The sequence below is a fragment of the Neomonachus schauinslandi genome, chromosome 12 (genome assembly GCF_002201575.2).
Source record: "Neomonachus schauinslandi chromosome 12, ASM220157v2, whole genome shotgun sequence".
NCBI classification, from domain to species: domain Eukaryota; kingdom Metazoa; phylum Chordata; class Mammalia; order Carnivora; family Phocidae; genus Neomonachus; species Neomonachus schauinslandi.
In genome coordinates this window covers 86,428,059-86,441,573 of record NC_058414.1, presented here as the reverse complement: position 1 = coordinate 86,441,573, position 13,515 = coordinate 86,428,059, and the positions used below count along the sequence as shown (strand labels likewise).

Sequence of the window (13,515 nt, the reverse complement as noted above, 5' to 3'; positions counted from 1 at the left end):
AAATACTGTATGATTCCACTTACATCATGTACCTAGAGTAGGCAAATTCATAGAGACAGAAAGTAGAACAGTGGTTTCTGGCCGCTGTGGGGAGGGAGGAAAAGGGAAGTTACTGTTTAACAGGTACACAGTTGCAGTTTGGGAAGATGCAAAAGTTCGGAGACGGAAGGTAGTGATGGCTGCACAATGTAAATGTTCTTAATGCCACTGCACATATCAAAACATTTAAAATGGGGCTCCTGGCCGGCTTAGTCAGTGGAGCATGCAACTGGATCTCGGGTTTCTAAGTTCAGGCCCCACATGCGGCATAGAGATTACTTAAAGTCTTAAAAAAAATCATTAAATATCCATGTACATTTAGAGATACATAACTACTGGTAAAAATACAACTAAAGAGTTGTGTTTTTTTAATGCGGTCATTTTATGAATCATTTCACTGTTTCCTAAATTTAATGTCTACAGAGCACTTTTTAAATACCACTGATGAAACATTAACAAGAATTCAAGAGATGCAGTTGGATTGAACAGCAACAAAATGGTCTAAAATGGTCTCACAGGTGAGTTGCTGTAAGAAATTATTAAAACTGGGTTTTTAAGTGTGACATGTAACATCAAATATGTATTACTACAGAACAAGACATACCAGATAAAAAATCAAATAGATAACATGCAATACAGCAGTTCATTGGTAAGTGCTGTCTATACCTCTATCACAGATGGAATAACATACACTCATACCCCGAATGATCTCTAGTATGACCCAGAATTCTCAGATAGGCCACACCATCTCTTAAAGGTAGATTAATACATAATGAGCCAATTAAATGATCTGGAAGTTTTCTTACACATATTTTCAAAAATAAAATGATGGGGTTGGGGGAGATACTACAAGCAGGGAATGTTTTCATACAACTCCTATTACCACCTAATCAAACATTAGTATTCTACTCACCACAGCTGGAAACCGCTTAGATAACAGAACTCCGTTCTAGACTTAAAAAACCTGTCCTTTAGGATTATGAAAATAAGCTAGCATTTACAAAATGTTTTAATACATGATACTGAACAGGACAGCATGTTTTGCTACTAGAAACCTATCCACTGGAAGAAAATGGAAATCCCTAAAAATGTTTCCATAACTAAGTATGTGAAAGGTCTGGTTAAAATGCACATAATCAGGAATTACCTGGTATTGCAAAAAAGTTTACCTTGAGCTGAGAGCTAAGTTTACAACAAAGGCCATCTTTGCGATTACGAACTATAGGACCCTTAAATTTTCTTTCCCAAATGTCTATTTTTTCAATTTCATTCTAGTTTAAAGTACGAAATTATTGTTTCATAGTTAGGTGTTTGTCTTCTGCTAATCTCACTCAAGTTGAAGAGGTAAAAAGATCTAGTTTTATGCTTTAACATGAACTAACAGAAATGTTTTGGAGGAACACCAAAGTTGGCCATTCTCGACAGCTGTTTCATTGAAGAGATACTAGAAAAGAAACTACTGATCTTTTATTATTATTATTATTATTATTATTATTTTAGTTGGGGGAGGGGAGAGACACAACAGTAACTGACATTAGTAACCGTTTCTAACTAAACCATCTGCTAGCTAAGGAAAATGCTTATTTTGGCAAGCATGTTCCCCTAAAGAAAGCAAATGTGTTGCCACTGTTGAGTCCAAAATAAGTATTTCCTTCAGGACTCCAATAATTACATGGTTCCAAAATGTTTTATCACTTTTCAATAGATCTGTATGTCTCCCTTAAGGAACTGTTTTTCTAGGGAGACAACATAACCATTCTGAAAATGTTGCCTTGGCTCAACTTACAGATGCAGTAACAGTAAAAAGATATGAAATTAGGCTATTCCAGAGAACGGATACCTTCTCCCTTCCTATACTTAGGTAAGTAAGTAAATTTTTGCAACAGTCTCAACTAAGAATACCAGAAACCTTTGGCTATGAACAAAAGAAGCGGGCCTTGGAATCTGACATTGACTTAGTGCCCAGGCCAGTAGGCAGCTGCCACCCGGGCCCCGAACTGCTAGAAGACACTCTGGTGGCTCCACAAGACAGCCTCCACCCAAAAGTCTCCACATTCAGGCTCAGGGAGTCCTAGACGGACACACGAAGTCTCCTGATTGCAGAATGAGCCATACCCACTTTTACACAAGCACTGAAGATGTTTATCACCAAGAATCCCAGATCAATCACTTACCAAACATTTCCATTTTGCTACACCCCATTGCCCAAGCAGAAATTTGGCTATCAGACAGGAATTTTTAAAAAACCAAAAACTAAAAAAAACCAACAATAACTAAACGCAGCTTTAAACCCTCGCCAAAACAAAAACACAGTATCTTTCATATATTAGTTTGGAATTTGAACCGTAGGAAACTGTTTTTACAAGTCAAAAATGACCCAGTATTGACTGTTTCATAGGGTTTATTCTATTAGTTTTAGGAGATCTAAAAGCTTTGATGCATCTAGGACATCACAGTGCTGTTGTAGGGCACTGTGGCCTTTATAATAGAACCCTATGTATTCAGTCGCATCACAGAAGCTAGGAAATGTGTGTGTGTGTGTGTGTGTATACACACACACACACACACACACGACATAAAACCACAAACATGTGACCCCAAAGGATTTTGTTGAACAAAATCCTCTTAAATATAAACTGAAAGCAACCTCCACTTGACCTGTGTTTGTAACAGGACATCAGCCACCACAGGGGACATATGCAGAGGATGGCTTAGACTCCTCTTCATACAAAAAGGTTGGGGGAAATGGGAGGAGAGGGACATTAGGAGGCAGAGTGTGGGGCATACAAAGCAGAATGAGGGAATCCATTCAAGGCCCAGGACTATAGTGGAGGTTTAGAGGAGTCTTAGGGGATCTATAAGAAAAACAGAATCCCTGATCCCAGCTTTCCTGGAGACTTGGCTCCCTATGGTTCTGTTTTGCCATTGACTGCAGGCCTCCAGGCTATTGACAGCTTGGAACTTAGGACAGACTTCCCAAGAAAGCTGCAGCACAGGGCAAGGCCAAGAGCCTGGAGCAAGAACACTTTTTTCCACCCTAACTCCTCAGCCTGCAGCCAATCCACAGTGATCAAATCAGGCAATCAAAAATGCCCATTCTTAAAGTCAGTTTGCTAACAGAATATTGATCAGCCCCATTCAGGTGCCCCTGCTCCCTCTGGAAACCCAATACCTATAATGCAGACTCAGCATGCTCTCACCATTAAAAACAGGATGCTGTCTACTGCCATTCCCTTTCATTACTGCCAGGGTTATTACATGTTTTTATTTAATAAACCTTCATCAGTTCAAATGAAGGGCTGTTATTAGTTGTGCTAACAACCAAATGATAATGCTCCAGAGAGGTATCAGTGCTTGTTGGTGCATTAGCAAAGAGAGGGGAAGGGCTGAGGTCAAGCATGTGTCAATGTAAATGAGGCAATATTAGGTAGAAAAGGCTTAATGCAATAGACTGCCGGGGAGCTAATGGAATTTACAGGATAAAGCAAATGAGATGAAGTTATTGATAAGTGAATAAACGGAGGAGGGCCTGCAAGATACAGCGCTGTCAAAGAAAAGCCCTTTCTTTCACTTGTGAATTTCTTCTTTAAAGTATCTTCAAATCTATCTTGGAAAACAAAACCCATGAGAGATCCAATGTGACTGCAGGTTTCACCACAGAGCTCAACCCACCACTGCTGTGAGACACGGGCTTGTTCTAAAAGCGTACCCTTTGACTAAGCTATTCTTAAGTCTTCTTTGGGCCTTCCACCTCTTTTGGTTTTTGTTTTTTCCTCAACATTGGGACATTCCACCACAAATAATTCCCATAACTTAAGCAAAAATCTTTGTTTTTATCCTCTTGTAAAGTAGGGGTGGCAGGTCTTGTAAGATATTCCATCAGTCCAAGCCTCACAGAAGGACAGTATCTGAAAAATGAAATACTGTATTTTCTATTGTAAGAGACCTTAAAAGGCTGTTAGGACTGGGATCCCACCCTAATCTCACAGGTTTTAAAAAAAAAAAAAGGCCCAGAAATGTATGTTTCTTAACCTTTGTTTTTCTTCCAAATTGTAAAAATACGTGATCAAGAAAACTTGAAATCCACAAAATCACAAAGGAAAAAGATAGTCCACATTCTCACTAATCAAGTAAAATATATTTTAACCTGATTCCTTCCAACTGTTTTTCCACACAAAGTTTTAAAAAGTATTATTATTTTTAAATATGCGTTTTCCGTCTGGCCATATATTGGAAACATCTGCCCATTACCCAACATATATTTAGCGTTCATACCCATAAACTGAATATTCCACAAATGACTTAAACCATTTCCCCATACTAAGTAATTGCTATTCTTTTATCTTCACATATCTTCCTGTGATAAAAAAAAAATGTATACAAGGATAATTATCACATAATTAAAATTCTTAACTCTTTCCTTAACACTCTAGAAGTAGAATTCCAAGTCCAAAATATTGCACATATTTAGGGCTTCTAATACATAATGCCAAATTAAGAGCCTTATTTGTTCGAAATGGACTTATAACGGATCAGTTCACAATTACTTCCTGATGAAATTAAACTATACCTAACACCTTAAGAGACAGTTAAGAATTTTAATTGCTTATGGAAAAGATCACACACACAAAAATCCTTCACTGTTCCTAATCTTATGGTCCCTCCAATTCTCAATTCCCATCAGTGCTCCATAAAGACAGCATTAAATCCTAGGTTTCTATTCCAAAATACAAGAGAAGAGACCACTAAGGAAAGATATCCTCATTTGACAAGTGTCCCAAAGTCACTTCCTGTCATCTTATTTGTTATTCTGGGGCAAGAAACAGTTACAGAGTTGGCAAAGGTCTCTGAAAGTCACTGCAGGCTCACACTTAAATCAAGACCATTTCGCCCACCCTCCAAGACCCCCAAATCCGTTAGAAGTGCTCAGCACTTACACAGCTCTTTACTAACATCAACTATTAAAATCCTACAAAGGAATGTGAGAGGAATATGGCTTTTTGCATTTTCAGGCTAGGAACAAGTCATTGGTACTGGGATGAATCAAAGAGAAGCCAGACTCCAACAAGCTCCTCCCATCTCGTCAAGCCAAGCAAAAGCTACCAATCCGCCTTCTCAGATCATAGTCAAGTTGACATAGAGCGCTCCCATCAACAACATGCGTCATCAACTGCACCAATTTATACATATATAGGGTCCCCATCTGGCCACAGATTGACCAATCAGAAACCTGTTCAAGCGAGTCCATATGTGAGGCTGAAACCCGGCATATGACGGAGGAGGTCAGCAAAGGACTTGTGTATTATTCTTGCCTGAGTTTATTCCTCCTACAGACTAAAGTGTATAAACGTGTGTGCACACACAGGTAATCTGATTAAAACAACATGTATGCATTAGTGATGGTAGCTCCAGGAGAGAAAGGCTGCTCAGTATAAACAAGTCCCAGATGACTGCTTTTTCTCTTACCTGGCACTGTGTGGTAGTAATGATGCTACTTACACTTTTTTAAATTTGTATATTGCCTTACGTTTTACAAAGCACTGTACCCTTACAAAACTTCATTTTTATTCTCACAGCCATTCTATAACCTAGACAGGGTATGTGTATATCGACTCTACAGAAGAGAACACAACAAAACAGGGAGAGAAAGTGATTTGTCTAAGCTCACAGAACTGGTGAGATGTTGAGTGAGGGTTGGAATTAAGAACGTCTAGCTTCTAAATCCATTTTGTTTGCACTATACCACAATGTACCCAGCCACCACTTGTCAATAAGTCAATTTGTGCCCCAATTTCAACCCATGAAATCCCAGCGATGTCAGATAAGAAACCACAGTAAGAATGCAGGAATTAGAGCACCAATGGGGAGCCCTAAAGAGTTCAAGTCAGCCCAAACCTGGACAGCATCTGATTTAACCATTTAACAATGCTCCTATTGACCAAATCATCAGGCTGTAATTCCAGAGTAAGAGCCAAATACTCGTCAGCTCTATCCAGAATCCACAACAGAGGATGGCAACAAAGCAACTTCAAACTACATCTGCCCATCACAGTATCAACCACCCTGTGATGTCTGTCATATGCAAATAAGTGGTTTCTAACTCCTTAGAGCTGGTGTTAAATGAAGTCGAGGACAATTAGTTTTACTCTGTTGCACAGCACAGATAGGCTATACCCTAAATCTACGGCTCCAAATTTATCTGTACGTTGGAATCACCTGGATAATGTCAAATTACTGAAGCTAGTGTCCACCACCACAGATTTCAATGTCATCAGTGTAGGGTATGACCTGGGCTTTAGAATACTTGAAGGAGTCCCTAATGCACAGTTTGGGAATCACTGTCCTACAGCCAAGCGAGCCAACTGAAAACTGCTGAACCTTATGAGGTTTAGTGCAATCTAACAGAATTTCTATGTGCTTTAAAATAAAACAGGCAAAGAAGAGCAGATAAAACAGCAAACTAAAAGGGAAGGAAAGTTAATACAATAACCCGCTGCCTATCAGTGTGGCTTTTAGAAACCCTAGCCTTCAAAAACAAATATTAAAAAAAAAGGGCATTGAGCACCAACAAAAATAGTTTACAAGCCCTGTACTTTTACTCTCCAGGAGTAAAATGAAGCTGCCACACAAAGGCAACTCATTTAATTTTAGACAAACACCAAGGTTTCTCGTTTAATAAATTTGTTTTCAGCTCTTCCTAAACCTCTTTGAAAAGATTGGGTGTTTGAGGGAATGAAGGGGTCTCAAGTACAGTTCGAAGCAGCTACAGCTGACCACCTTATTTAAACAGCCAACCATACTACCCCACCCCATCCCCAATATTTCTGGTCCCCATTTCTTGTCATGCTCATCCTGATACAAGACACTACTCGTTCATCTGTCTCTCCTTATTAGCATGTAAGCTCCTTCAAGGTTAAGGCCACATTCAGATATGTATACCAACAACACAAGTGATCAACAATGGCACCAATCCCATTCTTTGTAAGTCTATCAAAACATGTGCCCAATTCTTCCCTATTATTAGTATAGAATATTGGCATTGGTCTTTCCAATCAATACACTACACCAGAAACAGATGGGCTTAATGGTGGCTATTTTGTTATTGATCACGGATATATTTTTTACCATGTGTAGAGAAATCTATATGGAATATTGAAACATTTTTGCAGTCACTTACCACTTTCAGGTTAAGTCCAATAAGTTCACTAGAATGTTCCAGCTCTCGATATTTATAGAGCTTTCACCTCAATACCATTCCCACAGTCATAATGAGAAAAAACAGTCCTGTGAGATCTTCGAAACTCTCAGACCAGATGAAAGGATGTGCACTTTGGCCCCCTTTTTCTTTCTTGTACATTAATCATTTGATAGTGGATGCATGATCACCCCTTCCCTGCCCACAGTCTGAGGAAAGAATTCATCTATTTGCTAATGACACAGTTTTAATGGCAGCAAAAGGAACAATCTCACTGTTCCACTGGTCCTGCCACCTAAGCACTGACAGAAAGAATAGTTTAACATCAACTACTTTATAACACTAAAATCAACATTATTGATAAGCACCCTCCAATAGTGAACTGGCTTATATCCAGTTACAATACTAGCAGAAAAATACATTTAGTTACCTGAGAGTAGATTTTGCAACAAACTGATCCTAGGCAGTTTACTGACGAATTGCATCGCTTATAATTAGACGGTAAGCACCCTATGAACACATACTTAAAGTAGGCCAAAAAGGTGATGTGCACAGAATCTGAAATTTGTCCATGTCAAATCCCAAATATATGGCAAAGAACTTTGGGGTCCTGATCACCTTTCGGTGCATGTGTTAGATCAGACTAGACTTGTTTTTGGAGAAAAATCTTATCTCTTCCTGCAGGAACTCTTTTGTATAAAGTGTGGGGTAAGGCTGCCTGGGTGGCTCAGTCAGTTAAGTGTCTGCCTTTGGCTCGGGTCATGATCCCAGGGTCCTGGGATCGAGCCCCACATCGGGCTCCTTGCTCCACGGGAAGCCTGCTTCTCCCTCTGCCACTCCCCCTGCTTGTGTTCCCTCTCTCGCTGTGTCTCTGTCAAATAAATAAATAAAATCTTTAAAAAAAAATAAAATAAAGTGTGGGGTAGTCTTTCATTCAGATAGATGTCCATTTGAGGGAAGAAGGAATCAATAATGCTTAACCTAGCCAGCCCTACTTCAAATCTATCAGCTCAAAGCAAGGCCACCTCTGACCAGTTTTTGAAATTATAACATGGCAGCGATCACCATGCCCTTCTTAGAGTATCAGTTAATCAATTCATTATAAACAACATTTCTAAGCATTTACTGTGTATACTGTGCGGACTTTACATAAATAGCTTAGTATCTCATTTAATCCCTTCAACAACACTTGGGAGTACATGTAATTCTCAACTCCAACTTTCAGCAAAGTCAAACTGAATCATTAGCCCCAAGTCATTCAGCTAGTAGAAGTCAAAGCCAGATTCAAGCACAGGTCCATCTGACCCACGCTAAGACCCATGCTGACATTCACAACCTTGATTGTTATCCAACAAATGCAAAGGATCTTGTGAGCTGAAAATACTACAAATGTCTTTTTATCATAGGAGCTTAGAAAACCATGCAACTAAGAAGCTGCCTTACTCCCTCTCTGCCAGTTGTGGCCACATTTTCACAGTGTGAGATCTATTTCCACCACACCATCCTCTCAAGGCATCTCTGGAATTCCCTGGGAAGAAGGCAACTACATAAATATTAGTTATTATTATAATAATCCTTATCTCACTATACATACTAGACAGCTATGACTTTTTTTAAAAAATGTAAATAAATGAGTAAGACATTCAAAATCTCGACCATCTCAGGAAGACTTAGGAATGAAAAAATTTAGCGACAGGCCCTGTGACTGTCAGCCAAAGTGCTTCAAAACCGCTCGCACTGGCTTACTTTCCACTGATAGAACACATTTATGAATGGACTTCTATGGGTTGATAAATCGGAACTTGTGTAAGTGGTTTTCAAAGCGCATCTGTGCAGTTTTAGTCTGATGCAGACTTCCCCATAAATTTTCCTTTAAAAAAGTTCATAAAGGGCGCCTGGGTGGCTCAGTCGTTAAGCGTCTGCCTTCGGCTCAGGTCATGATCCCGGGGTTCGGGGATCGAGTCCCACATCGGGCTCCCTGCTCGGCGGGAAGCCTGCCTCTCCCTCTCCCACTCCCTCTGCTTGTGTTCCTGCTCTAGCTATCTCTCTCTCTGTCAAATAAATAAATAAAATTTAAAAAAAAAAAAAAAAAAAAAAAGTTCATAAAAATATTAACTATCATCAAATCCCTTCCTGGTTAGCTCATGCCACTGGGAAGAAGCTGCTATTCTTATATTAATAATTCTTCCCAGAATTAATCAGTCATTGTACATTAGAACCAGCAGCTGGAGTGTTTTGAGTGATAATGAAACCTGTAACAAGGCATCTTCAGCCGTCTTTTCAAGACAATAAGGGAATTAAAATTTCAATTTAAATGCAGAGGTTTGAAACACGCTTCACTGGCAAAATTACTTCAATTAATGTGAGTGGAATACAAAGGACAGACTGCAGAAATGTGATGCAGCAACCAGAAATTATGTCATTAATGTGCTTGCATCAACCCAGCACAATGACTGCAAAGGTCTAATTTAAACCCTACATATCACAAAGCTACAGGCTACAATATTAATCAAGTCTCTGATTTCAATGTGACGGATACAGGCTTCTTGTTGGACCACTTTTAGCTTTTCATAAGCTAACAGCAGCTGTTTACCTTTAAGAAGGAAACAAAAGGCCATGCCTATTTGCAGACATTCCCTGTCATGACAATTTAATTATTTTATGCAATACTCAGGTTATCATATCAAAAGAAGAAATAAATATCCCATCTAGAAGCCAAGTCTATAGCTTTCAGAGCAGTGTGAGGGTGAAGCAGGAATTGCAGGAGCTGACAAGAGCCATGGGTCACCACTGATTTATTTACCCTGGATTTATGAACCTGAGTAGGGATTAAATTACTGGCCATCTGCACCTGCCTTACCATGGAAATGAAAAATCTTTTGATAAACAAATCCAGGGAAATCGGAGAGTTTCGGAAGACTCGAGTTTTGTTTTGTTTTGTTGTTTTTTTAAAGATTTTATTTATTTATTTGAGAGAGAGAGACACAGCGAGAAAGGGAACACAAGCAGGGGGAGTGGGAGAGGGAGAAACAGCCTTCCTGCAGAGCAGGGAGCCCCATGCGGGGCTCAATCCCAGGACTCTGGGATCATGACCTGAGCCAAAGGCAGACACTTAACGACTGAGCCACCCAGGCGCCCCCTGGAAGACTCGAGTTTTTGTCTTCATTTTCCTCTGATGTCTTTTAGCAGATTTTTCATTTGGACCCTTGAGATGCCTTAAGTAGATTTTACTTCTAATAGCACATAACCATGGGGAAAGGAAATGTGATAATTTTTTTATAGGAAGTCCAATGAAAGAGCAATTATAGACCTTACTATTCACTCAAATACAAAGGGCCAAATTGAAGGAAATGTCCAACCTTTTAAGCACACCTTGAATCCTACCTTCATGAAATCTTCATTGTATATTAGGATAAGCCAACTCCTCAGATCATGCAAAGCAACTACCTCGTCTGGAAAATAGGGGTCATATCAGAAACCTCTCTCTCATAGGGTTATTGCAAGAATTAAATGTGTTAACAAGTGTAACAGACTTGAAGTAGTAACAGAACATAATGAAAACTCAATACATATTAGCTGTTATTGTAATTACTGTTTGTTGTTCATTTAAATATTGCGAAAAAGAAAGGTTGGAAACTAGAGAAACTTGCCGTTAAAACAAACACTGAAACCAGAGAAAAATCAGACCAGAGCCCCTAGAGAGGAAACACCCTACTATCTGTTTAGTATATTAAAGTCTTTCCCATAGTTACCCATTTGGCTAATGATCTGTAAACCCTAACTAGATGAGGTGCACTATGCTAAGAACAGGGCAGACAAAAATAAATAAGATATAGCCCTTGCCCTCAATGACCTACCATATAAACAAAAGCAATTGTATTACAAGGAAGTACATGCAGCTTATGGAAACAAACAGAAAAAGCACCTACTCAGACTAACTATTCTTACCACAATAAAAACAATACCTCATTTTTTTGTGTGAAAAGAGAAAAGCAGCTAATCACCTGGGACATTCAGAGAGCTAACGAAATTTGAGCCAAGCCTTAAAAAATAAATCATCATTTTCCAGGCAGACAGGATTGGGATTAGGTTCAGGGAAATACGATCAATTAAACAACATCTATCACATCCCTACATTAGCAACAAATAACTAGAAGTTGTCATTAATAAAAAACCACTGTTCTAAAAAATGCAAAAGCAAGAAATAATATATTTAATACCTCTAGGCAATACATTACTAAGCATTATTATATGGAACATAAATGAAGACATCAATAAATGAGACCTACTCACTGAAAAGACTCAATAGTACAAAGATGAAATTCTTACAAAGTGAATCAATCTCATGACACTTTTTGAGGAATGTGGACAAGTTGATACTAAAATTCATATGGAAGAGTAACTGGCCAAGAATAGCACATATAATTCTGAAAAGCAAGGTGAGGGAACGTCTCCACCTGCTAAAATCAAGATATATCATAAAATAATAGTAATTAAAACAGCATGGTTTCAGTGCAGATATAAACAAGACCAACTGAACGAAACAAAGAGCTCAGGGGCAGACCCATGCATACGTGAAAACTTGATATGTGACCAAGATGGCATTAGAAGTCAGGAGGAAATAAATTCAGCAAATGGTCTGAGCCATGTGGCTATTTATACAGAAGATAAAATTAGATCCCTAGTTCATCCATATAGGGAAACAGATTCCAAACAGATTAAAAAAGACATAGTAGATTCTCTATATGACACTGGGATAGAAAAAAAAATTCTTGAAATAAAAATTGGATATGGAGCACCTGGGTGGCTCAGTCAGTTAAGCGTCCAACTCTTGATTTCTGCTCAGGTCATCATCTCAGGGCTCCACACTGGGCATGGAGCCTGCTTAAGATTCTCTCTCCCTCTCCCTTTCCCTCTACCCCTCCCCCTGCCACTCATGCTCTCTCTCTTTCAAAAAATTGAAAAAAACTGAAAATAAAATGATTATTCTAAAAAAAAAAAAATTGGATAAAGGAAAAAAATTTTATTGCATTAAATTTTAATACTTCTTTGTAACAAAAGGCTTCATAAACAAAGTAAAAAGATATACCACCAACTAGGAGAAGATATTTCAAACACAACTAGCGAAAGATTAGTATCCAGAATATATAAACAACAAACGGGGGGGGGGGGGGGGGGAAGGAACTTCTGGAAAACATAACTCATACACTCACCTCTTTCTGGAGGTAACTGCTCTTCCTTCCCACCCCACTCCCCAGATCCCCACTCCCCCCAACCACATAATTTTAATTGGAACTGACAATCATAGTACTCAAGCTGACCCAACCTAGACCCTACTCCCATATTTTTTAATTAAAAAATTTTCCTCTGCAAAGCTTGAAAGCTACAGGCCACAGCCCACACCCCTTCTTCTCTCCCAAACCCCCAAACCCCACCTACATGTGGAAGAAACAGTCTACAGGAGAACACTGAAGACAACAGGCAGAAGGAACATATAGGTGGCATTCCACATATACTCCTGTCCTTTTAGCTGACAGATTACGTGAATTGCTTACTGTTCACTCCTATCACACAACCAGGTTTTAATATATGATAGAATATCATAGCATATCTCACATCTTGGTTACCAAATTCCCTTAAAAGCTTCTTATGAAGGACTTATGGCAAAATTCTTCCTGAAAATCTCAACTGGAACCACTTGGAGGATTTACCCTGCTTCTCCCACCAAGTCCCCTCAGTATTTTTTCCAGTGTTAACAGCCAATCTAACTTGGTGAAACAAAGATAAGGTACGCTCACCTATTGTGGAAAAAAAGAGTCCAAATGAAGTCATCTGCTAGAGGGCTTCTATAGTCCCCAAACAATTCTGAATCAGATGGCACTGGGGGTGCTTGTGTAGAAAGGGGAGGTAGATAGAGCAGCTCTCTAAGAGCCACAGGCCCTGAGAAATTAGTCTTAATAAGTAACAAGATATATATTATTTTTTATTCATCTTCTTGACACTCAGCCACATGCACCAACAGTTGCAACATTCTCTGAATATCTGTTTCTAATTCAAAAAGTAACAGAATGGGGGCAGCCCGCTGGCTCAGTCAGTAGAGCACGTGACTCTTGATCTCAGGGTTTTGAATTCAAGCCCCACACTGGGTGTAGAGCTTACTTTAAAAAAATAAAAGTATCATCAAAAACTAATGATGTGGGCGCCTGGGTGGCTCAGTTGGTTAAGCGACTGCCTTCGGCTCAGGTCACGATCCTGGAGTCCCGGGATCGAGTCCCGCATCG

General features: G+C 39.2%; 1 protein-coding gene across 3 annotated transcripts in view; it reads right to left on the bottom strand.

The window, feature by feature from the left end:
• Positions 1-13,515, bottom strand: part of EXOC4 (exocyst complex component 4) — a 747,671-nt gene that overhangs the window by 699,535 nt on the left and 34,621 nt on the right. The window lies entirely within an intron of this gene.